A 27,321-nucleotide genomic window follows, 5' to 3' on the forward strand; every position below is an offset into this window, starting at 1 on the left:
GAAGAGTTCCGATGCATTTTTAAACTTCTGCGGAATTCCGAGAAAAATGGAAGAGTTCCGAAGCATTTTTAAACTTCAGCGGAATTCCGAGAACAATGGAAGAGTTCCGAAGCAGTTTTAAACGTCAGCAGTATGCCGAGAACAATGGAAGAGTTCCGACGCATTTTTAAACGTCAGCGGAATTCCGAGAACAATGGAAGAGATCTGAAGCATTTTTAAACTTCAGCGGAATTTTGAGAACAATGGAAGAGTTCCGAAGCATTTTTAAACGTCAGCGGAATTCTGAGAACAATGGAAGAGTTCCGAAGCTTTTTTAATCTTCAGCGGAATTCCGAGAACAATGGAAGAGTTCCGAAGCATTTTTAAACATCAGCGGAATTCCGAGAACATAGGAAGAGTTCCGATGCATTTTTGATCTTCAGCGGGATTCCGAAAACAATGGAAGAGTTCCGAAGCATTTTTAAACGTCAGCAGAATGCCGAGAACAATGGAAGAGTTCCGAAGCATTTTTAAATGTCAGCGGAATTCCGAGAACAATGGAAGCGATCTGAAGCATTTTTAAACTTCAGCGGAATTTCGAGAACAATGGAAGAGTTCCGAAGCATTTTTAAACGTCAGCGTAATTCTGAGAACAATGGAAGAGTTCCGAAGCATTTTTAATCTTCAGCGGAATTCCGAGAACAATGGAACAGTTCCGAAGCATTTTTAACTTCAGCAGAATTCCGAGAACAATGGAAGAGTTCCGAAGCATTTTTAAACTTCAGCAGAATTCCGAGAACAATGGAAGAGTTCCGAAGTATTTTTAAACGTCATCGGAATGCCGAGAACAATGGAAGAGTTCCGATGCATTTTTAATGGTCAGCGGAATTCTGAGAAGAATGGAAGAGTTCCGAAGCATTTTTAACTTCAGCAGAATTCCGAGAACAATGGAAGAGTTCCGAAGCATTTTTAAACGTCCGCGGAATGCCGAGAACAATGGAAGATTTCCGAAGCATTTTTAAACATCAGCGGAATTCTGAGAACAATGGAAGAGTTCTGAAGCATTTTTAAACTTCAGCGGAATTTCAAGAACAATGGAAGAATTCCGACGCATTTTTAAACAACAGCGGAATTCTGAGTACAATGGAGGCGTTCCGAAGCATTTTTAAACGTCAGCAGAATTCTCAGAACATTGGAAGAGTTCCGAAGCATTTTTAAACTTCAGCGGAATTCCGAGAAAAATGGAAGAGTTCCGAAGCATTTTTAAACTTCAGCGGAATTCCGAGAACAATGGAAGAGTTCCGAAGCATTTTTAAACGTCAGCGGAATTCCGAGAACAATGGAAGAGTTCCGAAGCATTTTTAAACTTCAGCGGAATTCCGAGAACAATGGAAGAGTTCCGAAGCATTTTTAAATGTCAGCGGAATGCCGAGAACAATGGAAGAGATCTGAAGCATTTTTAAACTTCAGCGGAATTTTGAGAACAATGGAAGAGTTCCGAAGCATTTTTAAACGTCAGCGGAATTCTGAGAACAATGGAAGAGTTCCAAAGCATTTTTAATCTTCAGCGGAATTCCGAGAACAATGTAAGAGTTCCGAAGCATTTTTAAATGTCAGCTGTATGCCGAGAACAATGGAAGAGTTCCGACGCATTTTTAAACGTCAGCAGAATTCTCAGAACATTGGAAGAGTTCCGAAGCATTTTTAAACTTCAGCTGAATTCCGAGAAAAATGGAAGAGTTCCGAAGCATTTTTAAACTTCAGCGGAATTCCGAGAACAATGGAAGAGTTCCGAAGCATTTTTAAACGTCAGCGGAATTCCGAGAACAATGGAAGAGTTCCGAAGCATTTTTAAACTTCAGCGGAATTCCGAGAACAATGGAAGAGTTCCGAAGCATTTTTAAATGTCAGCGGAATGCCGAGAACAATGGAAGAGTTCCGACGCATTTTTAAACGTCAGCGGAATTCCGAGAACAATGGAAGAGATCTGAAGCATTTTTAAACTTCAGCGGAATTTTGAGAACATTGGAAGAGTTCCGAAGCATTTTTAAACGTAAGCGGAATTCTGAGAACAATGGAAGAGTTCCAAAGCATTTTTAATCTTCAGTGGAATTCCGAGAACAATGGAACAGTTCCGAAGCATTTTTAACTTCAGCAGATTTCCGAGAACAATGGAAGAGTTCCGAAGCATTTTTAAACTTCAGCGGAATTCCGAGAAAAATGGAAGAGTTGCGAAGCATTTTTATCTTCAGCGGAATGCCGAGAACAATGGAAGAGTTCCGACGCATTTTTAAAGGTCAGCAGAATTCCGAGAACAATGTAAGAGATCTGAAGCATTTTTAAACTTCAGCGGAATTTCGAGAGCAATGGAAGAGTTCCGAAGCATTTTTAAACATCTGCGGAATTCTGAGAACAATGGAAGAGTTCCGAAGCATTTTTAAACTTCAGCAGAATTCCGAGAACAATGGAAGAGTTCCGATGCATTTTTAAACTTCTGCGGAATTCCGAGAAAAATGGAAGAGTTCCGAAGCATTTTTAAACTTCAGCGGAATTCCGAGAACAATGGAAGAGTTCCGAAGCAGTTTTAAACGTCAGCAGTATGCCGAGAACAATGGAAGAGTTCCGACGCATTTTTAAACGTCAGCGGAATTCCGAGAACAATGGAAGAGATCTGAAGCATTTTTAAACTTCAGCGGAATTTTGAGAACAATGGAAGAGTTCCGAAGCATTTTTAAACTTCAGCTGAATTCCGAGAAAAATGGAAGAGTTCCGAAGCATTTTTAAACTTCAGCGGAATTCCGAGAACAATGGAAGAGTTCCGAAGCATTTTTAAACGTCAGCGGAATTCCGAGAACAATGGAAGAGTTCCGAAGCATTTTTAAACTTCAGCGGAATTCCGAGAACAATGGAAGAGTTCCGAAGCATTTTTAAATGTCAGCGGAATGCCGAGAACAATGGAAGAGTTCCGACGCATTTTTAAACGTCAGCGGAATTCCGAGAACAATGGAAGAGATCTGAAGCATTTTTAAACTTCAGCGGAATTTTGAGAACATTGGAAGAGTTCCGAAGCATTTTTAAACGTAAGCGGAATTCTGAGAACAATGGAAGAGTTCCAAAGCATTTTTAATCTTCAGCGGAATTCCGAGAACAATGGAACAGTTCCGAAGCATTTTTAACTTCAGCAGATTTCCGAGAACAATGGAAGAGTTCCGAAGCATTTTTAAACTTCAGCGGAATTCCGAGAAAAATGGAAGAGTTGCGAAGCATTTTTATCTTCAGCGGAATGCCGAGAACAATGGAAGAGTTCCGACGCATTTTTAAAGGTCAGCGGAATTCCGAGAACAATGTAAGAGATCTGAAGCATTTTTAAACTTCAGCGGAATTTCGAGAGCAATGGAAGAGTTCCGAAGCATTTTTAAACATCTGCGGAATTCTGAGAACAATGGAAGAGTTCCGAAGCATTTTTAAACTTCAGCAGAATTCCGAGAACAATGGAAGAGTTCCGATGCATTTTTAAACTTCTGCGGAATTCCGAGAAAAATGGAAGAGTTCCGAAGCATTTTTAAACTTCAGCGGAATTCCGAGAACAATGGAAGAGTTCCGAAGCAGTTTTAAACGTCAGCAGTATGCCGAGAACAATGGAAGAGTTCCGACGCATTTTTAAACGTCAGCGGAATTCCGAGAACAATGGAAGAGATCTGAAGCATTTTTAAACTTCAGCGGAATTTTGAGAACAATGGAAGAGTTCCGAAGCTTTTTTAATCTTCAGCGGAATTCCGAGAACAATGGAAGAGTTCCGAAGCATTTTTAAACATCAGCGGAATTCCGAGAACATAGGAAGAGTTCCGATGCATTTTTGATCTTCAGCGGAATTCCGAAAACAATGGAAGAGTTCCGAAGCATTTTTAAACGTCAGCAGAATGCCGAGAACAATGGAAGAGTTCCGACGCATTTTTAAATGTCAGCGGAATTCCGAGAACAATGGAAGCGATCTGAAGCATTTTTAAACTTCAGCGGAATTTCGAGAACAATGGAAGAGTTCCGAAGCATTTTTAAACGTCAGCGTAATTCTGAGAAGAATGGAAGAGTTCCGAAGCATTTTTAATCTTCAGCGGAATTCCGAGAACAATGGAACAGTTCCGAAGCATTTTTAACTTCAGCAGAATTCCGAGAACAATGGAAGAGTTCCGAAGCATTTTTAAACTTCAGCAGAATTCCGAGAACAATGGAAGAGTTCCGAAGTATTTTTAAACGTCATCGGAATGCCGAGAACAATGGAAGAGTTCCGATGCATTTTTAATGGTCAGCGGAATTCCGAGAACAATGGAAGAGTTCTGAAGCATTTTTAAACTTCAGCGGAATTTCAAGAACAATGGAAGAGTTCCGACGCATTTTTAAACGTCAGCGGAATTCTGAGAACAATGGAGGCGTTCCGAAGCATTTTTAAACGTCAGCAGAATTCTCAGAACATTGGAAGAGTTCCGAAGCATTTTTAAACTTCAGCGGAATTCCGAGAAAAATGGAAGAGTTCCGAAGCATTTTTAAACTTCAGCGGAATTCCGAGAACAATGGAAGAGTTCCGAAGCATTTTTAAACGTCAGCGGAATTCCGAGAACAATGGAAGAGTTCCGAAGCATTTTTAAACTTCAGCGGAATTCCGAGAACAATGGAAGAGTTCCGAAGCATTTTTAAATGTCAGCGGAATGCCGAGAACAATGGAAGAGATCTGAAGCATTTTTAAACTTCAGCGGAATTTTGAGAACAATGGAAGAGTTCCGAAGCATTTTTAAACGTCAGCGGAATTCTGAGAACAATGGAAGAGTTCCAAAGCATTTTTAATCTTCAGCGGAATTCCGAGAACAATGGAACAGTTCCGAAGCATTTTTAACTTCAGCAGAATTCCGACAACAATGGAAGAGTTCCGAAGCATTTTTAAATGTCAGCGGAATGCCGAGAACAATGGAAGAGTTCCGACGCATTTTTAAACGTCAGCGGAATTCCGAGAACAATGGAAGAGATCTGAAGCATTTTTAAACTTCAGCGGAATTTCGAGAGCAATGGAAGAGTTCCGAAGCATTTTTATACATCTGCGGAATTCTGAGAACAATGGAAGAGTTCCGAAGCATTTTTAAACTTCAGCAGAATTCCGAGAACAATGGAGGCATTCCGAAGCATTTTTAAACGTCAGCAGTATTCTCAGAACAATGGAAGAGCTCCAAAGCATTTTTAAACTTCAGCAGAATTCCGAGAAAAATGGAAGAGTTCCAAAGCATTTTTAAACTGCAGCGGAATTACTAGAACAATGGAAGAGTTCTGATGCATTTTTAAACTTCAGCGGAATTTCTAGAACAATGGAAGAGTTCCGAAGCATTTTAAAATTTCAGCAGAATTCCGAGAACAGTGGAAGAGTTCCGAAGCATTTTTAAACTTTAGCAGAATTCCGAGAACAATGGAGGCGTTCCGAAGCATTTTTAAACGTCAGCGGAATGCCGAGAACAATGGAAGAGTTCCGACGCATTTTTAAAGGTCAGCGGAATTCCGAGAACAATGTAAGAGATCTGAAGCATTTTTAAACTTCAGCGGAATTTCGAGAGCAATGGAAGAGTTCCGAAGCATTTTTAAACATCTGCGGAATTCTGAGAAGAATGGATGAGTTCCGAAGCATTTTTAACTTCAGCAGAATTCCGAGAACAATGGAAGAGTTCCCAAGTATTTTTAAACGTCAGCGGAATGCCGAGAACAATGGAAGAGTTCCGAAGCATTTTTAAACATCAGCGGAATTCCGAGAACAATGGAGGCATTCCGAAGCATTTTTAAACGTCAGCGGAATTCTCAGAAAAATGGAAGTGTTCCGAAGCATTTTTAAACTTCAGCAGAATTCCGAGAACAATGGAAGAGTTCCGAAGCATTTTTAAACTTCAGCCGAATTCCGAGAAAAATGGAAGAGTTCCGAAGCATTTTTAAACTTCAGCGGAATTCCGAGAACAATGGAAGAGTTCCGAAGCATTTTAAAATTTCAGCAGAATTCCGAGAACAGTGGAAGAGTTCCGAAGCATTTTTAAACTTCAGCCGAATTTCGAGAACAATGGAAGAGTTCCGAAGCATTTTTAAACGTCAGCGGAATTCTGAGAACAATGGAGGCGTTCTGAAGCATTTTTAAACGTCAGCAGAATTCTCAGAACACTGGAATAGTTCCGAAGCATTTTTAAACTTCAGCGGAATTCCGAGAAAAATGGAAGAGTTCCGAAGCATTTTTAAACTTCAGAGGAATTCCGAGAACAATGGAAGAGTTCCGAAGCATTTTAAACGTCAGCGGAATGCCGAGAAAAATGGAAGAGTTCCGAAGCATTTTTAAACTGCAGCGGAATTCCTAGAACAATGGAAGAGTTCTGATGCATTTTTAAACTGCAGCGGAATTCCTAGAACAATGGAAGAGTTCTGATGCATTTTTAAACTGCAGCGGAATTCCTAGAACAATGGAAGAGTTCCGAAGCATTTTTAAACTTCAGCGGAATGCCGAGAACAATGGAAGAGTTCCGACGCATTTTTAAACGTCAGCGGAATTCCGAGAACAATGGAAGAGTTCCGAAGCATTTTTAAACTTCAGCGGAATTCCGACAACAATGGAAGAGTTCCGAAGCATTTTTAAATGTCAGCGGAATGCCGAGAACAATGGAAGAGTTCCGACGCATTTTTAAAAGTCAGCGGAATTCCGAGAACAATGGAAGAGATCTGAAGCATTTTTAAACTTCAGCGGAATTTTGAGAACAATGGAAGAGTTCCGAAGCATTTTTAAACGTCAGCGGAATTCTGAGAACAATGGAAGAGTTCCGAAGCATTTTTAAACTTCAGCGGAATGCCGAGAACAATGGAAGAGTTCCGAAGCATTTTTAAACTTCAGCGGAATGCCGAGAACAATGGAAGAGTTCCGACGCATTTTTAAACGTCAGCGGAATTCCGAGAACAATGGAAGAGTTCCGAAGCATTTTTAAACTTCAGCGGAATTCCGACAACAATGGAAGAGTTCCGAAGCATTTTTAAATGTCAGCGGAATGCCGAGAACAATGGAAGAGTTCCGACGCATTTTTAAAAGTCAGCGGAATTCCGAGAACAATGGAAGAGATCTGAAGCATTTTTAAACTTCAGCGGAATTTTGAGAACAATGGAAGAGTTCCGAAGCATTTTTAAACGTCAGCGGAATTCTGAGAACAATGGAAGAGTTCCGAAGCATTTTTAATCTTCAGCGGAATTCCGAGAACAATGGAACAGTTCCGGAGCATTTTTAACTTCAGCAGAATTCCGAGAACAATGGAAGAGTTCCGAAGCATTTTTAAACTTCAGCGGAATTCCGAGAAAAATGGAAGAGTTGCGAAGCATTTTTAACTTCAGCGGAATGCCGAGAACAATGGAAGAGTTCCGACGCATTTTTAAAGGTCAGCGGAATTCCGAGAACAATGGAAGAGTTCCGAAGCATTTTTAAACTTTAGCGGAATTCCGAGAAAAATGGAAGTGTTCCGAAGCATTTTTAAACTTCAGCAGAATTCCGAGAACAATGGAAGAGTTCCGAAGCATTTTTAAACTTCTGCGGAATTCCGAGAAAAAAGGAAGAGTTCCGAAGCATTTTTAAATGTCAGCGTAATTCTGAGAACAATGGAAGAGTTCCGAAGTATTTTTAAACGTCATCGGAATGCCGAGAACAATGGAAGAGTTCCAAAGCATTTTTAAACATCAGCGGAATTCCGAGAACAATGGAAGAGTTCTGAAGCATTTTTAAACTTCAGCGGAATTCGGAGAACAATGGAAGAGTTCCAAAGCATTTTTAAACTTCAGCGGAATTCCGAGAAAAATGGAAGAGTTCCGAAGAATTTTTAAACTTCAGCGGAATTCCGAGAACAATGGAAGAGTTCTGAAGCATTTTTAAACTTCAGTGGAATTTCGAGAACAATGGAAGAGTTCCAAAACATTTTTACTTCAGCAGAATTTCGAGAGCAATGGAAGAGTTCCGAAGCATTTTTAAACATCTGCGGAATTCTGAGAACAATGGAAGACTTCCGAAGCATTTTTAAATTTCAGCGGAATTTCGAGAACAATGGAAGAGTTCCGAAGCATTTTTAAACGTCAGCGGAATTCTGAGAACAATGGAAGAGTTCCGAAGCATTTTTAAACTTCAGCAGAATTCCGAGAACAATGGAGGCGTTCTGAAGCATTTTTAAACGTCAGCAGAATTCTCAGAACAATGGAAGAGTTCCGAAGCATTTTTAAACTTCAGCGGAATTTCGATAACAATGGAAGAGTTCCGATGCATTTTTAAACTTCAGCGGAATTTCGAGAGCAATGGAAGAGTTCCGACGCATTTTCAAATGTCAGCAGAATTCTCAGAACAATGGAAGAGCTCCGAAGCATTTTTAAACTTCAGCGGAATTTCTAGAACAATGGAAGAGTTCCGAAGCATTTTAAAATTTCAGCAGAATATCGAGAACAGTGGAAGAGTTCCGAAGCAATTTTAAACTTTAGCAGAATTCCGAGAACAATGGAGGCATTCCGAAGCATTTTTAAACGTCAGCGGAATTCTCAGAAAAATGGAAGTGTTCCGAAGCATTTTTAAACTTCAGCAGAATTCCGAGAACAATGGAAGAGTTCCGAAGCATTTTTAAACTTCAGCCGAATTCCGAGAAAAATGGAAGAGTTCCGAAGCATTTTTAAACTTCAGCGGAATTCCGAGAACAATGGAAGAGTTCCGAAGCATTTTAAAATTTCAGCAGAATTCCGAGAACAGTGGAAGAGTTCCGAAGCATTTTTAAACTTTAGCAGATTTCCGAGAACAATGGAGGCGTTCCGAAGCATTTTTAAACATCAGCGGAATTCTCAGAACAATGGAAGTGTTCCGAAGCATTTTTAAACTTCAGCAGAATTCCGAGAACAATGGAAGAGTTCCGAAGCATTTTTAAACTTCAGCGGAATTCCGAGAACAAAGAAAGAGTTCCGAAGCAATTTTGATCTTCAGCGGAATTCCGAGAACAATGGAAGAGTTCTGAAGCATTTTTAAACGTCAGCGGAATGCCGAGAACAATGGAAGAGTTCCGACGCATTTTTAAACGTCAGCGGAATTCCGAGAACAATGGAAGAGATCTGAAGCATTTTTAAACTTCAGCGGAATGCCGAGAACAATGGAAAAGTTCCGACGCATTTTTGAAGGTCAGCGGAATTCCGAGAACAATGTAAGAGATCTGAAGCATTTTTAAACTTCAGCGGAATTTCGAGAGCAATGGAAGAGTTCCGAAGCATTTTTAAACGTCAGCGGAATTCTGAGAACAATGGAAGAGTTCCGAAGCATTTTTAAACTTCAGCGGAATGCCGAGAACAATGGAAGAGTTCCGACGCATTTTTAAACGTCAGCGGAATTCCGAGAACAATGGAAGAGTTCCGAAGCATTTTTAAACTTCAGCGGAATTCCGACAACAATGGAAGAGTTCCGAAGCATTTTTAAATGTCAGCGGAATGCCGAGAACAATGGAAGAGTTCCGACGCATTTTTAAAAGTCAGCGGAATTCCGAGAACAATGGAAGAGATCTGAAGCATTTTTAAACTTCAGCGGAATTTTGAGAACAATGGAAGAGTTCCGAAGCATTTTTAAACTTCAGCGGAATGCCGAGAACAATGGAAGAGTTCCGACGCATTTTTAAACGTCAGCGGAATTCCGAGAACAATGGAAGAGTTCCGAAGCATTTTTAAACTTCAGCGGAATTCCGACAACAATGGAAGAGTTCCGAAGCATTTTTAAATGTCAGCGGAATGCCGAGAACAATGGAAGAGTTCCGACGCATTTTTAAAAGTCAGCGGAATTCCGAGAACAATGGAAGAGATCTGAAGCATTTTTAAACTTCAGCGGAATTTTGAGAACAATGGAAGAGTTCCGAAGCATTTTTAAACGTCAGCGGAATTCTGAGAACAATGGAAGAGTTCCGAAGCATTTTTAATCTTCAGCGGAATTCCGAGAACAATGGAACAGTTCCGAAGCATTTTTAACTTCAGCAGAATTCCGAGAACAATGGAAGAGTTCCGAAGCATTTTTAAACTTCAGCGGTATTCCGAGAAAAATGGAAGAGTTCCGAAGCATTTTTAAACTTCTGCGGAATTCCGAGAAAAAAGGAAGAGTTCCGAAGCATTTTTAAATGTCAGCGTAATTCTGAGAACAATGGAAGAGTTCCGAAGTATTTTTAAACGTCATCGGAATGCCGAGAACAATGGAAGAGTTCCAAAGCATTTTTAAACATCAGCGGAATTCCGAGAACAATGGAAGAGTTCTGAAGCATTTTTAAACTTCAGTGGAATTTCGAGAACAATGGAAGAGTTCCGAAGCATTTTTAAACATCTGCGGAATTCTGAGAACAATGGAAGACTTCCGAAGCATTTTTAAATTTCAGCGGAATTTCGAGAACAATGGAAGAGTTCCGAAGCATTTTTAAACGTCAGCGGAATTCTGAGAACAATGGAAGAGTTCCGAAGCATTTTTAAACTTCAGCAGAATTCCGAGAACAATGGAGGCGTTCTGAAGCATTTTTAAACGTCAGCAGAATTCTCAGAACAATGGAAGAGTTCCGAAGCATTTTTAAACTTCAGCGGAATTTCCATAACAATGGAAGAGTTCCGATGCATTTTTAAACTTCAGCGGAATTTCGAGAGCAATGGAAGAGTTCCGACGCATTTTCAAATGTCAGCAGAATTCTCAGAACAATGGAAGAGCTCCGAAGCATTTTTAAACTTCAGCGGAATTTCTAGAACAATGGAAGAGTTCCGAAGCATTTTAAAATTTCAGCAGAATATCGAGAACAGTGGAAGAGTTCCGAAGCAATTTTAAACTTTAGCAGAATTCCGAGAACAATGGAGGCATTCCGAAGCATTTTTAAACGTCAGCGGAATTCTCAGAAAAATGGAAGTGTTCCGAAGCATTTTTAAACTTCAGCAGAATTCCGAGAACAATGGAAGAGTTCCGAAGCATTTTTAAACTTCAGCCGAATTCCGAGAAAAATGGAAGAGTTCCGAAGCATTTTTAAACTTCAGCGGAATTCCGAGAACAATTTAAGAGTTCCGAAGCATTTTAAAATTTCAGCAGAATTCCGAGAACAGTGGAAGAGTTCCGAAGCATTTTTAAACTTTAGCAGATTTCCGAGAACAATGGAGGCGTTCCGAAGCATTTTTAAACATCAGCGGAATTCTCAGAACAATGGAAGTGTTCCGAAGCATTTTTAAACTTCAGCAGAATTCCGAGAACAATGGAAGAGTTCCGAAGCATTTTTAAACTTCAGCGGAATTCCGAGAACAAAGAAAGAGTTCCGAAGCAATTTTGATCTTCAGCGGAATTCCGAGAACAATGGAAGAGTTCTGAAGCATTTTTAAACGTCAGCGGAATGCCGAGAACAATGGAAGAGTTCCGACGCATTTTTAAACGTCAGCGGAATTCCGAGAACAATGGAAGAGATCTGAAGCATTTTTAAACTTCAGCGGAATGCCGAGAACAATGGAAAAGTTCCGACGCATTTTTGAAGGTCAGCGGAATTCCGAGAACAATGTAAGAGATCTGAAGCATTTTTAAACTTCAGCGGAATTTCGAGAGCAATGGAAGAGTTCCGAAGCATTTTTATACATCTGCGGAATTCTGAGAACAATGGAAGAGTTCCGAAGCATTTTTAAACTTCAGCAGAATTCCGAGAACAATGGAGGCATTCCGAAGCATTTTTAAACGTCAGCAGTATTCTCAGAACAATGGAAGAGCTCCAAAGCATTTTTAAACTTCAGCAGAATTCCGAGAAAAATGGAAGAGTTCCGAAGCATTTTTAAACTGCAGCAGAATGCCGAGAACAATGGAAGAGTTCTGATGCATTTTTAAACTTCAGCGGAATTTCTAGAACAATGGAAGAGTTCCGAAGCATTTTAAAATTTCAGCAGAATTCCGAGAACAGTGGAAGAGTTCCGAAGCATTTTTAAACTTTAGCAGAATTCCGAGAACAATGGAGGCGTTCCGAAGCATTTTTAAACGTCAGCGGAATTCTCAGAACAATGGAAGAGTTCTGATGCATTTTTAAACTTCAGGGGAATTTCTAGAACAATGGAAGAGTTCCGAAGCATTTTTAAACATCAGCGGAATTCTGAGAACAATGGAAGAGTTCCGAAGCATTTTTAACTTCAGCAGAATTCCGAGAACAATGGAAGAGTTCCGAAGCATTTTTAAACGTCAGCGGAATGCCGAGAACAATGTAAGAGATCTGAAGCATTTTTAAACTTCAGCGGAATTTCGAGAGCAAGGGAAGAGTTCCGAAGCATTTTTAAACATCTGCGGAATTCTGAGAAGAATGGAAGAGTTCCGAAGCATTTTTAACTTCAGCAGAATTCCGAGAACAATGGAAGAGTTCCAAGTATTTTTAAACGTCAGTGGAATTCTGAGAACAATGGAGGCGTTCCGAAGCATTTTTAAACGTCAGCAGAATTCTCAGAACATTGGAAGAGTTCCGAAGCATTTTTAAACTGCAGCGGAATTCCTAGAACAATGGAAGAGTTCCAAAGCATTTTTAAACATCAGCGGAATTCCGAGAACATAGGAAGAGTTCCGATGCATTTTTGATCTTCAGCGGAATTCCGAGAACAATGGAAGAGTTCCGAAGCATTTTTAAACGTCAGCAGAATGCCGAGAACAATGGAAGAGTTCCGACGCATTTTTAAATGTTAGCGGAATTCTGAGAACAATGGAAGCGATCTGAAGCATTTTTAAACTTCAGCGGAATTTCGAGAACAATGGAAGAATTCCGAAGCATTTTTAAACGTCAGCGTAATTCTGAGAACAATGGAAGAGTTCCGAAGCATTTTTAATCTTCAGCGGAATTCCGAGAACAATGGAACAGTTCCGAAGCATTTTTAACTTCAGCAGAATTCCGAGAACAATGGAAGAGTTCCGAAGCATTTTTAAACTTCAGCAGAATTCCGAGAACAATGGAAGAGTTCCGAAGTATTTTTAAACGTCATCGGAATGCCGAGAACAATGGAAGAGTTCCGACGCATTTTTAAAGGTCAGCGGAATTCCGAGAACAATGTAAGAGATCTGAAGCATTTTTAAACTTCAGCGGAATTTCGAGAGCAATGGAAGAGTTCCGAAGCATTTTTATACATCTGCGGAATTCTGAGAACAATGGAAGAGTTCCGAAGCATTTTTAAACTTCAGCAGAATTCCGAGAACAATGGAGGCATTCCGAAGCATTTTTAAACGTCAGCAGTATTCTCAGAACAATGGAAGAGCTCCAAAGCATTTTTAAACTTCAGCAGAATTCCGAGAAAAATGGAAGAGTTCCGAAGCATTTTTAAACTGCAGCGGAATTCCTAGAACAATGGAAGAGTTCTGATGCATTTTTAAACTTCAGCGGAATTTCTAGAACAATGGAAGAGTTCCGAAGCATTTTAAAATTTCAGCAGAATTCCGAGAACAGTGGAAGAGTTCCGAAGCATTTTTAAACTTTAGCAGAATTCCGAGAACAATGGAGGCGTTCCGAAGCATTTTTAAACGTCAGCGGAATTCTCAGAACAATGGAAGAGTTCTGATGCATTTTTAAACTTCAGGGGAATTTCTAGAACAATGGAAGAGTTCCGAAGCATTTTTAAACATCAGCGGAATTCTGAGAACAATGGAAGAGTTCCGAAGCATTTTTAACTTCAGCAGAATTCCGAGAACAATGGAAGAGTTCCGAAGCATTTTTAAACGTCAGCGGAATGCCGAGAACAATGTAAGAGATCTGAAGCATTTTTAAACTTCAGCGGAATTTCGAGAGCAAGGGAAGAGTTCCGAAGCATTTTTAAACATCTGCGGAATTCTGAGAAGAATGGAAGAGTTCCGAAGCATTTTTAACTTCAGCAGAATTCCGAGAACAATGGAAGAGTTAAAAGTATTTTTAAACGTCAGTGGAATTCTGAGAACAATGGAGGCGTTCCGAAGCATTTTTAAACGTCAGCAGAATTCTCAGAACATTGGAAGAGTTCCGAAGCATTTTTAAACTGCAGCGGAATTCCTAGAACAATGGAAGAGTTCCAAAGCATTTTTAAACATCAGCGGAATTCCGAGAACATAGGAAGAGTTCCGATGCATTTTTGATCTTCAGCGGAATTCCGAGAACAATGGAAGAGTTCCGAAGCATTTTTAAACGTCAGCAGAATGCCGAGAACAATGGAAGAGTTCCGACGCATTTTTAAATGTTAGAGGAATTCTGAGAACAATGGAAGCGATCTGAAGCATTTTTAAACTTCAGCGGAATTTCGAGAACAATGGAAGAATTCCGAAGCATTTTTAAACGTCAGCGTAATTCTGAGAACAATGGAAGAGTTCCGAAGCATTTTTAATCTTCAGCGGAATTCCGAGAACAATGGAACAGTTCCGAAGCATTTTTAACTTCAGCAGAATTCCGAGAACAATGGAAGAGTTCCGAAGCATTTTTAAACTTCAGCAGAATTCCGAGAACAATGGAAGAGTTCCGAAGTATTTTTAAACGTCATCGGAATGCCGAGAACAATGGAAGAGTTCCGACGCATTTTTAAAGGTCAGCGGAATTCCGAGAACAATGTAAGAGATCTGAAGTATTTTTAAACTTCAGCGGAATTTCGAGAGCAATGGAAGAGTTCCGAAGCATTTTTAAACATCTGCGGAATTCTGAGAAGAATGGAAGAGTTCCGAAGCATTTTTAACTTCAGCAGAATTCCGAGAACAATGGAAGAGTTCCGAAGTATTTTTAAACGTCAGCGGAATTCTGAGAACAATGGAGGCGTTCCGAAGCATTTTTAAACGTCAGCAGAATTCCGAGAACATTGGAAGAGTTCCGAAGCATTTTTAAACTTCAGCGGAATTCCGAGAAAAATGGAAGAGTTCCGAAGCATTTTTAAACTTCAGCGGAATTCCGAGAACAATGGAAGAGTTCCGAAGCATTTTTAAACGTCAGCGGAATGCCGAGAAAAATGGAAGAGTTCCGAAGCATTTTTAAACTGCAGCGGAATTCCTAGAACAATGGAAGAGTTCTGATGCATTTTTAAACTGCAGCGGAATTCCTAGAACAATGGAAGAGTTCCGAAGCATTTTTAAACTTCAGCGGAATGCCGAGAACAATGGAAGAGTTCCGACGCATTTTTAAACGTCAGCGGAATTCCGAGAACAATGGAAGAGTTCCGAAGCATTTTTAAACTTCAGCGGAATTCCGAGAACAATGGAAGAGTTCCGAAGCATTTTCAAATGTCAGCGGAATGCCGAGAACAATGGAAGAGTTCCGACACATTTTTAAACGTCAGCGGAATTCCGAGAACAATGGAAGAGATCTGAAGCATTTTTAAACTTCAGCGGAATTTTGAGAACAATGGAAGAGTTCCGAAGCATTTTTAAACGTCAGCGGAATTCTGAGAACAATGGAAGAGTTCCGAAGCATTTTTAATCTTCAGCGGAATTCCGAGAACATAGGAAGAGTTCCGATGCATTTTTGATCTTCAACGGAATTCCGAGAACAATGGAAGAGTTCCGAAGCATTTTTAAACGTCAGCAGAATGCCGAGAACAATGGAAGAGTTCCGACGCATTTTTAAATGTCAGCGGAATTCCGAGAACAATGGAAGCGATCTGAAGCATTTTTAAACTTCAGCGGAATTTCGAGAACAATGGAAGAGTTCCGAAGCATTTTTAAACGTCAGCGTAATTCTGAGAACAATGGAAGCGATCTGAAGCATTTTTAAACTTCAGCGGAATTTCGAGAACAATGGAAGAATTCCGAAGCATTTTTAAACGTCAGCGTAATTCTGAGAACAATGGAAGAGTTCCGAAGCATTTTTAATCTTCAGCGGAATTCCGAGAACAATGGAACAGTTCCGAAGCACTTTTAACTTCAGCAGAATTCCGAGAACAATGGAAGAGTTCCGAAGCATTTTTAAACTTCAGCAGAATTCCGAGAACAATGGAAGAGTTCCGAAGTATTTTTAAACGTCATCGGAATGCCGAGAACAATGGAAGAGTTCCGACGCATTTTTAAAGGTCAGCGGAATTCCGAGAACAATGTAAGAGATCTGAAGCATTTTTAAACTTCAGCGGAATTTCGAGAGCAATGGAAGAGTTCCGAAGCATTTTTAAACATCTGCGGAATTCTGAGAAGAATGGAAGAGTTCCGAAGCATTTTTAACTTCAGCAGAATTCCGAGAACAATGGAAGAGTTCTGAAGCATTTTTAAACTTCAGCGGAATTTTGAGAACAATGGAAGAGTTTCGAAACATTTTTAAACGGCAGTGGAATTCTGAGAACAATGGAAGAGTTCCAAAGCATTTTTAATCTTCAGCGGAATTCCGAGAACAATGGAAGAGTTCCGAAGCATTTTTAACTTCAGCAGAATTCCGAGAACAATGGAAGAGTTCCGAAGCATTTTTAAACATCTGCGGAATTCTGAGAACAATGGAAGAGTTCCGAAGCATTTTTAAACTTCAGCGGAATTCCGAGAAAGATGGAAGTGTTCCGAAGCATTTTTAAACTTCAGCAGAAGTCGGAGAACAATGGAAGAGTTCCGAAGCATTTTTAAACTTCTGCGGAATTCCGAGAAAAATGGAAGAGTTCCGAAGCATTTTTAAACTTCAGCGGAATTCCGAGAACAATGGAAGAGTTCCGAAGCATTTTTAAATGTCAGCAGTATGCCGAGAACAATGGAAGAGTTCCGACGCATTTTTAAACGTCAGCGGAATTCCGAGAACAATGGAAGAGATCTGAAGCATTTTTAAACTTCAGCGGAATTTTGAGAACAATGGAAGAGTTCCGAAGCATTTTTAAACGTCAGCGGAATTCTGAGAACAATGGAAGAGTTCCGAAGCATTTTTAATCTTCAGCGGAATTCCGAGAACAATGGAAGAGTTCCGAAGCATTTTTAAACATCAGCGGAATTCCGAGAACATAGGAAGAGTTCCGATGCATTTTTGATCTTCAGCGGAATTCCGAGAACAATGGAAGAGTTCCGAAGCATTTTTAAACGTCAGCAGAATGCCGAGAACAATGGAAGAGTTCCGACGCATTTTTAAATGTCAGCGGAATTCCGAGAACAATGGAAGCGATCTGAAGCATTTTTAAACTTCAGCGGAATTTCGAGAACAATGGAAGAGTTCCGAAGCATTTTTAAACGTCAGCGTAATTCTGAGAACAATGGAAGAGTTCCGAAGCATTTTTAATCTTCTGCGGAATTCCGAGAACAATGGAACAGTTCCGAAGCATTTTTAACTTCAGCAGAATTACGAGAACAATGGAAGAGTTCCGAAGCATTTTTAAACTTCAGCAGAATTCCGAGAACAATGGAAGAGATCTGAAGCATTTTTAAACTTCAGCGGAATTTTGAGAACAATGGAAGAGTTCCGAAGCATTTTTAAACGTCAGCGGAATTCTGAGAACAATGGAAGAGTTCCGAAGCATTTTTAATCTTCAGTGGAATTCCGAGAACAATGGAACAGTTCCGAAGCATTTTTAACTTCAGGAGAATTCCGAGAACAATGGAAGAGTTCCGAAGCATTTTTAAACTTCAGCGGAATTCCGAGAAAAATGGAAGAGTTGCGAAGCATTTTTAACTTCAGCGGAATGCCGAGAACAATGGAAGAGTTCCGAAGCATTTTTAAACTTCAGCAGAATTCCGAGAACAAGGGAAGAGTTCCGAAGTATTTTTAAACGTCATCGGAATGCCGAGAACAATGGAAGAGTTCCGACGCATTTTTAATGGTCAGCGGAATTCCGAGAACAATGTAAGAGATCTGAAGCATTTTTAAACTTCAGCGGAATTTCGAGAGCAATGGAAGAGTTCCGAAGCATTTTTAAACATCTGCGGAATTCTGAGAAGAATGGAAGAGTTCCGAAGCATTTTTAACTTCAGCAGAATTCCGAGAACAATGGAAGAGTTCCGAAGTATTTTTAAACGTCAGTGGAATGCCGAGAACAATGGAAGAGTTCCGAAGCATTTTTAAACATCAGCGGAATTCCGAGAACAATGGAAGAGTTCCGACGCATTTTTAAACGTCAGCGGAATTCCGAGAACAATAGAAGAGATTTGAAGCATTTTTAAACTTCAGCGGAATTTTGAGAACAATGGAAGAGTTCCGAAGCATTTTTAAACGTCAGCGGAATTCTGAGAACAATGGAAGAGTTCCAAAGCATTTTTAATCTTCAGCGGAATTCCGAGAACAATGGAACAGTTCCGAAGCATTTTTAACTTCAGCAGAATTCCGAGAACAATGGAAGAGTTCCGAAGCATTTTTAAACTTCAGCAGAATTCCGAGAACAATGGAAGAGTTCCGAAGTATTTTTAAACGTCATCGGAATGCCGAGAACAATGGAAGAGTTCCGATGCATTTTTAATGGTCAGCGGAATTCCGAGAACAATGTAAGAGATCTGAAGCATTTTTAAGCTTCAGCGGAATTTCGAGAGCAATGGAAGAGTTCCGAAGCATTTTTAAACATCTGCGGAATTCTGAGAAGAATGGAAGAGTTCCGAAGCATTTTTAACTTCAGCAGAATTCCGAGAACAATGGAAGAGTTCCGAAGCATTTTTAAACGTCAGCGGAATGCCGAGAACAATGGAAGAGTTCCGAAGCATTTTTAAACATCAGCGGAATTCTGAGAACAATGGAAGAGTTCTGAAGCATTTTTAAACTTCAGCGGAATTTCAAGAACAATGGAAGAGTTCCGACGCATTTTTAAACGTCAGCGGAATTCTGAGAACAATGGAGGCGTTCCGAAGCATTTTTAAACGTCAGCAGAATTCTCAGAACATTGGAAGAGTTCCGAAGCATTTTTAAACTTCAGCGGAATTCCGAGAAAAATGGAAGAGTTCCGAAGCATTTTTAAACTTCAGCGGAATTCCGAGAACAATGGAAGAGTTCCGAAGCATTTTTAAACGTCAGCGGAATTCCGAGAACAATGGAAGAGTTCCGAAGCATTTTTAAACTTCAGCGGAATTCCGAGAACAATGGAAGAGTTCCGAAGCATTTTTAAATGTCAGCGGAATGCCGAGAACAATGGAAGAGATCTGAAGCATTTTTAAACTTCAGCGGAATTTTGAGAACAATGGAAGAGTTCCGAAGCATTTTTAAACGTCAGCGGAATTCTGAGAACAATGGAAGAGTTCCAAAGCATTTTTAATCTTCAGCGGAATTCCGAGAACAATGGAACAGTTCCGAAGCATTTTTAACTTCAGCAGAATTCCGACAACAATGGAAGAGTTCCGAAGCATTTTTAAATGTCAGCGGAATGCCGAGAACAATGGAAGAGTTCCGACGCATTTTTAAACGTCAGCGGAATTCCGAGAACAATGGAAGAGATCTGAAGCATTTTTAAACTTCAGCGGAATTTCGAGAGCAATGGAAGAGTTCCGAAGCATTTTTATACATCTGCGGAATTCTGAGAACAATGGAAGAGTTCCGAAGCATTTTTAAACTTCAGCAGAATTCCGAGAACAATGGAGGCATTCCGAAGCATTTTTAAACGTCAGCAGTATTCTCAGAACAATGGAAGAGCTCCAAAGCATTTTTAAACTTCAGCAGAATTCCGAGAAAAATGGAAGAGTTCCAAAGCATTTTTAAACTGCAGCGGAATTACTAGAACAATGGAAGAGTTCTGATGCATTTTTAAACTTCAGCGGAATTTCTAGAACAATGGAAGAGTTCCGAAGCATTTTAAAATTTCAGCAGAATTCCGAGAACAGTGGAAGAGTTCCGAAGCATTTTTAAACTTTAGCAGAATTCCGAGAACAATGGAGGCGTTCCGAAGCATTTTTAAACGTCAGCGGAATGCCGAGAACAATGGAAGAGTTCCGACGCATTTTTAAAGGTCAGCGGAATTCCGAGAACAATGTAAGAGATCTGAAGCATTTTTAAACTTCAGCGGAATTTCGAGAGCAATGGAAGAGTTCCGAAGCATTTTTAAACATCTGCGGAATTCTGAGAAGAATGGATGAGTTCCGAAGCATTTTTAACTTCAGCAGAATTCCGAGAACAATGGAAGAGTTCCGAAGTATTTTTAAACGTCAGCGGAATGCCGAGAACAATGGAAGAGTTCCGAAGCATTTTTAAACATCAGCGGAATTCCGAGAACAATGGAGGCATTCCGAAGCATTTTTAAACGTCAGCGGAATTCTCAGAAAAATGGAAGTGTTCCGAAGCATTTTTAAACTTCAGCAGAATTCCGAGAACAATGGAAGAGTTCCGAAGCATTTTTAAACTTCAGCCGAATTCCGAGAAAAATGGAAGAGTTCCGAAGCATTTTTAAACTTCAGCGGAATTCCGAGAACAATGGAAGAGTTCCGAAGCATTTTAAAATTTCAGCAGAATTCCGAGAACAGTGGAAGAGTTCCGAAGCATTTTTAAACTTCAGCCGAATTTCGAGAACAATGGAAGAGTTCCGAAGCATTTTTAAACGTCAGCGGAATTCTGAGAACAATGGAGGCGTTCTGAAGCATTTTTAAACGTCAGCAGAATTCTCAGAACACTGGAATAGTTCCGAAGCATTTTTAAACTTCAGCGGAATTCCGAGAAAAATGGAAGAGTTCCGAAGCATTTTTAAACTTCAGAGGAATTCCGAGAACAATGGAAGAGTTCCGAAGCATTTTAAACGTCAGCGGAATGCCGAGAAAAATGGAAGAGTTCCGAAGCATTTTTAAACTGCAGCGGAATTCCTAGAACAATGGAAGAGTTCTGATGCATTTTTAAACTGCAGCGGAATTCCTAGAACAATGGAAGAGTTCTGATGCATTTTTAAACTGCAGCGGAATTCCTAGAACAATGGAAGAGTTCCGAAGCATTTTTAAACTTCAGCGGAATGCCGAGAACAATGGAAGAGTTCCGACGCATTTTTAAACGTCAGCGGAATTCCGAGAACAATGGAAGAGTTCCGAAGCATTTTTAAACTTCAGCGGAATTCCGACAACAATGGAAGAGTTCCGAAGCATTTTTAAATGTCAGCGGAATGCCGAGAACAATGGAAGAGTTCCGACGCATTTTTAAAAGTCAGCGGAATTCCGAGAACAATGGAAGAGATCTGAAGCATTTTTAAACTTCAGCGGAATTTTGAGAACAATGGAAGAGTTCCGAAGCATTTTTAAACGTCAGCGGAATTCTGAGAACAATGGAAGAGTTCCGAAGCATTTTTAAACTTCAGCGGAATGCCGAGAACAATGGAAGAGTTCCGAAGCATTTTTAAACTTCAGCGGAATGCCGAGAACAATGGAAGAGTTCCGACGCATTTTTAAACGTCAGCGGAATTCCGAGAACAATGGAAGAGTTCCGAAGCATTTTTAAACTTCAGCGGAATTCCGACAACAATGGAAGAGTTCCGAAGCATTTTTAAATGTCAGCGGAATGCCGAGAACAATGGAAGAGTTCCGACGCATTTTTAAAAGTCAGCGGAATTCCGAGAACAATGGAAGAGATCTGAAGCATTTTTAAACTTCAGCGGAATTTTGAGAACAATGGAAGAGTTCCGAAGCATTTTTAAACGTCAGCGGAATTCTGAGAACAATGGAAGAGTTCCGAAGCATTTTTAATCTTCAGCGGAATTCCGAGAACAATGGAACAGTTCCGGAGCATTTTTAACTTCAGCAGAATTCCGAGAACAATGGAAGAGTTCCGAAGCATTTTTAAACTTCAGCGGAATTCCGAGAAAAATGGAAGAGTTGCGAAGCATTTTTAACTTCAGCGGAATGCCGAGAACAATGGAAGAGTTCCGACGCATTTTTAAAGGTCAGCGGAATTCCGAGAACAATGGAAGAGTTCCGAAGCATTTTTAAACTTTAGCGGAATTCCGAGAAAAATGGAAGTGTTCCGAAGCATTTTTAAACTTCAGCAGAATTCCGAGAACAATGGAAGAGTTCCGAAGCATTTTTAAACTTCTGCGGAATTCCGAGAAAAAAGGAAGAGTTCCGAAGCATTTTTAAATGTCAGCGTAATTCTGAGAACAATGGAAGAGTTCCGAAGTATTTTTAAACGTCATCGGAATGCCGAGAACAATGGAAGAGTTCCAAAGCATTTTTAAACATCAGCGGAATTCCGAGAACAATGGAAGAGTTCTGAAGCATTTTTAAACTTCAGCGGAATTCGGAGAACAATGGAAGAGTTCCAAAGCATTTTTAAACTTCAGCGGAATTCCGAGAAAAATGGAAGAGTTCCGAAGAATTTTTAAACTTCAGCGGAATTCCGAGAACAATGGAAGAGTTCTGAAGCATTTTTAAACTTCAGTGGAATTTCGAGAACAATGGAAGAGTTCCAAAACATTTTTACTTCAGCAGAATTTCGAGAGCAATGGAAGAGTTCCGAAGCATTTTTAAACATCTGCGGAATTCTGAGAACAATGGAAGACTTCCGAAGCATTTTTAAATTTCAGCGGAATTTCGAGAACAATGGAAGAGTTCCGAAGCATTTTTAAACGTCAGCGGAATTCTGAGAACAATGGAAGAGTTCCGAAGCATTTTTAAACTTCAGCAGAATTCCGAGAACAATGGAGGCGTTCTGAAGCATTTTTAAACGTCAGCAGAATTCTCAGAACAATGGAAGAGTTCCGAAGCATTTTTAAACTTCAGCGGAATTTCGATAACAATGGAAGAGTTCCGATGCATTTTTAAACTTCAGCGGAATTTCGAGAGCAATGGAAGAGTTCCGACGCATTTTCAAATGTCAGCAGAATTCTCAGAACAATGGAAGAGCTCCGAAGCATTTTTAAACTTCAGCGGAATTTCTAGAACAATGGAAGAGTTCCGAAGCATTTTAAAATTTCAGCAGAATATCGAGAACAGTGGAAGAGTTCCGAAGCAATTTTAAACTTTAGCAGAATTCCGAGAACAATGGAGGCATTCCGAAGCATTTTTAAACGTCAGCGGAATTCTCAGAAAAATGGAAGTGTTCCGAAGCATTTTTAAACTTCAGCAGAATTCCGAGAACAATGGAAGAGTTCCGAAGCATTTTTAAACTTCAGCCGAATTCCGAGAAAAATGGAAGAGTTCCGAAGCATTTTTAAACTTCAGCGGAATTCCGAGAACAATGGAAGAGTTCCGAAGCATTTTAAAATTTCAGCAGAATTCCGAGAACAGTGGAAGAGTTCCGAAGCATTTTTAAACTTTAGCAGATTTCCGAGAACAATGGAGGCGTTCCGAAGCATTTTTAAACATCAGCGGAATTCTCAGAACAATGGAAGTGTTCCGAAGCATTTTTAAACTTCAGCAGAATTCCGAGAACAATGGAAGAGTTCCGAAGCATTTTTAAACTTCAGCGGAATTCCGAGAACAAAGAAAGAGTTCCGAAGCAATTTTGATCTTCAGCGGAATTCCGAGAACAATGGAAGAGTTCTGAAGCATTTTTAAACGTCAGCGGAATGCCGAGAACAATGGAAGAGTTCCGACGCATTTTTAAACGTCAGCGGAATTCCGAGAACAATGGAAGAGATCTGAAGCATTTTTAAACTTCAGCGGAATGCCGAGAACAATGGAAAAGTTCCGACGCATTTTTGAAGGTCAGCGGAATTCCGAGAACAATGTAAGAGATCTGAAGCATTTTTAAACTTCAGCGGAATTTCGAGAGCAATGGAAGAGTTCCGAAGCATTTTTAAACGTCAGCGGAATTCTGAGAACAATGGAAGAGTTCCGAAGCATTTTTAAACTTCAGCGGAATGCCGAGAACAATGGAAGAGTTCCGACGCATTTTTAAAAGTCAGCGGAATTCCGAGAACAATGGAAGAGATCTGAAGCATTTTTAAACTTCAGCGGAATTTTGAGAACAATGGAAGAGTTCCGAAGCATTTTTAAACTTCAGCGGAATGCCGAGAACAATGGAAGAGTTCCGACGCATTTTTAAACGTCAGCGGAATTCCGAGAACAATGGAAGAGTTCCGAAGCATTTTTAAACTTCAGCGGAATTCCGACAACAATGGAAGAGTTCCGAAGCATTTTTAAATGTCAGCGGAATGCCGAGAACAATGGAAGAGTTCCGACGCATTTTTAAAAGTCAGCGGAATTCCGAGAACAATGGAAGAGATCTGAAGCATTTTTAAACTTCAGCGGAATTTTGAGAACAATGGAAGAGTTCCGAAGCATTTTTAAACGTCAGCGGAATTCTGAGAACAATGGAAGAGTTCCGAAGCATTTTTAATCTTCAGCGGAATTCCGAGAACAATGGAACAGTTCCGAAGCATTTTTAACTTCAGCAGAATTCCGAGAACAATGGAAGAGTTCCGAAGCATTTTTAAACTTCAGCGGTATTCCGAGAAAAATGGAAGAGTTGCGAAGCATTTTTAACTTCAGCGGAATGCCGAGAACAATGGAAGAGTTCCGACGCATTTTTAAAGGTCAGCGGAATTCCGAGAACAATGGAAGAGTTCCGAAGCATTTTTAAACTTTAGCGGAATTCCGAGAAAAATGGAAGTGTTCCGAAGCATTTTTAAACTTCAGCAGAATTCCGAGAACAATGGAAGAGTTCCGAAGCATTTTTAAACTTCTGCGGAATTCCGAGAAAAAAGGAAGAGTTCCGAAGCATTTTTAAATGTCAGCGTAATTCTGAGAACAATGGAAGAGTTCCGAAGTATTTTTAAACGTCATCGGAATGCCGAGAACAATGGAAGAGTTCCAAAGCATTTTTAAACATCAGCGGAATTCCGAGAACAATGGAAGAGTTCTGAAGCATTTTTAAACTTCAGTGGAATTTCGAGAACAATGGAAGAGTTCCGAAGCATTTTTAAACATCTGCGGAATTCTGAGAACAATGGAAGACTTCCGAAGCATTTTTAAATTTCAGCGGAATTTCGAGAACAATGGAAGAGTTCCGAAGCATTTTTAAACGTCAGCGGAATTCTGAGAACAATGGAAGAGTTCCGAAGCATTTTTAAACTTCAGCAGAATTCCGAGAACAATGGAGGCGTTCTGAAGCATTTTTAAACGTCAGCAGAATTCTCAGAACAATGGAAGAGTTCCGAAGCATTTTTAAACTTCAGCGGAATTTCCATAACAATGGAAGAGTTCCGATGCATTTTTAAACTTCAGCGGAATTTCGAGAGCAATGGAAGAGTTCCGACGCATTTTCAAATGTCAGCAGAATTCTCAGAACAATGGAAGAGCTCCGAAGCATTTTTAAACTTCAGCGGAATTTCTAGAACAATGGAAGAGTTCCGAAGCATTTTAAAATTTCAGCAGAATATCGAGAACAGTGGAAGAGTTCCGAAGCAATTTTAAACTTTAGCAGAATTCCGAGAACAATGGAGGCATTCCGAAGCATTTTTAAACGTCAGCGGAATTCTCAGAAAAATGGAAGTGTTCCGAAGCATTTTTAAACTTCAGCAGAATTCCGAGAACAATGGAAGAGTTCCGAAGCATTTTTAAACTTCAGCCGAATTCCGAGAAAAATGGAAGAGTTCCGAAGCATTTTTAAACTTCAGCGGAATTCCGAGAACAATTTAAGAGTTCCGAAGCATTTTAAAATTTCAGCAGAATTCCGAGAACAGTGGAAGAGTTCCGAAGCATTTTTAAACTTTAGCAGATTTCCGAGAACAATGGAGGCGTTCCGAAGCATTTTTAAACATCAGCGGAATTCTCAGAACAATGGAAGTGTTCCGAAGCATTTTTAAACTTCAGCAGAATTCCGAGAACAATGGAAGAGTTCCGAAGCATTTTTAAACTTCAGCGGAATTCCGAGAACAAAGAAAGAGTTCCGAAGCAATTTTGATCTTCAGCGGAATTCCGAGAACAATGGAAGAGTTCTGAAGCATTTTTAAACGTCAGCGGAATGCCGAGAACAATGGAAGAGTTCCGACGCATTTTTAAACGTCAGCGGAATTCCGAGAACAATGGAAGAGATCTGAAGCATTTTTAAACTTCAGCGGAATGCCGAGAACAATGGAAAAGTTCCGACGCATTTTTGAAGGTCAGCGGAATTCCGAGAACAATGTAAGAGATCTGAAGCATTTTTAAACTTCAGCGGAATTTCGAGAGCAATGGAAGAGTTCCGAAGCATTTTTATACATCTGCGGAATTCTGAGAACAATGGAAGAGTTCCGAAGCATTTTTAAACTTCAGCAGAATTCCGAGAACAATGGAGGCATTCCGAAGCATTTTTAAACGTCAGCAGTATTCTCAGAACAATGGAAGAGCTCCAAAGCATTTTTAAACTTCAGCAGAATTCCGAGAAAAATGGAAGAGTTCCGAAGCATTTTTAAACTGCAGCAGAATGCCGAGAACAATGGAAGAGTTCTGATGCATTTTTAAACTTCAGCGGAATTTCTAGAACAATGGAAGAGTTCCGAAGCATTTTAAAATTTCAGCAGAATTCCGAGAACAGTGGAAGAGTTCCGAAGCATTTTTAAACTTTAGCAGAATTCCGAGAACAATGGAGGCGTTCCGAAGCATTTTTAAACGTCAGCGGAATTCTCAGAACAATGGAAGAGTTCTGATGCATTTTTAAACTTCAGGGGAATTTCTAGAACAATGGAAGAGTTCCGAAGCATTTTTAAACATCAGCGGAATTCTGAGAACAATGGAAGAGTTCCGAAGCATTTTTAACTTCAGCAGAATTCCGAGAACAATGGAAGAGTTCCGAAGCATTTTTAAACGTCAGCGGAATGCCGAGAACAATGTAAGAGATCTGAAGCATTTTTAAACTTCAGCGGAATTTCGAGAGCAAGGGAAGAGTTCCGAAGCATTTTTAAACATCTGCGGAATTCTGAGAAGAATGGAAGAGTTCCGAAGCATTTTTAACTTCAGCAGAATTCCGAGAACAATGGAAGAGTTCCAAGTATTTTTAAACGTCAGTGGAATTCTGAGAACAATGGAGGCGTTCCGAAGCATTTTTAAACGTCAGCAGAATTCTCAGAACATTGGAAGAGTTCCGAAGCATTTTTAAACTGCAGCGGAATTCCTAGAACAATGGAAGAGTTCCAAAGCATTTTTAAACATCAGCGGAATTCCGAGAACATAGGAAGAGTTCCGATGCATTTTTGATCTTCAGCGGAATTCCGAGAACAATGGAAGAGTTCCGAAGCATTTTTAAACGTCAGCAGAATGCCGAGAACAATGGAAGAGTTCCGACGCATTTTTAAATGTTAGCGGAATTCTGAGAACAATGGAAGCGATCTGAAGCATTTTTAAACTTCAGCGGAATTTCGAGAACAATGGAAGAATTCCGAAGCATTTTTAAACGTCAGCGTAATTCTGAGAACAATGGAAGAGTTCCGAAGCATTTTTAATCTTCAGCGGAATTCCGAGAACAATGGAACAGTTCCGAAGCATTTTTAACTTCAGCAGAATTCCGAGAACAATGGAAGAGTTCCGAAGCATTTTTAAAC

The sequence above is a fragment of the Phyllobates terribilis genome, unplaced genomic scaffold (assembly GCF_046119375.1).
Source record: "Phyllobates terribilis strain yellow unplaced genomic scaffold, ASM4611937v1 Scaffold_2__4_contigs__length_985480577, whole genome shotgun sequence".
Taxonomy (NCBI): domain Eukaryota; kingdom Metazoa; phylum Chordata; class Amphibia; order Anura; family Dendrobatidae; genus Phyllobates; species Phyllobates terribilis.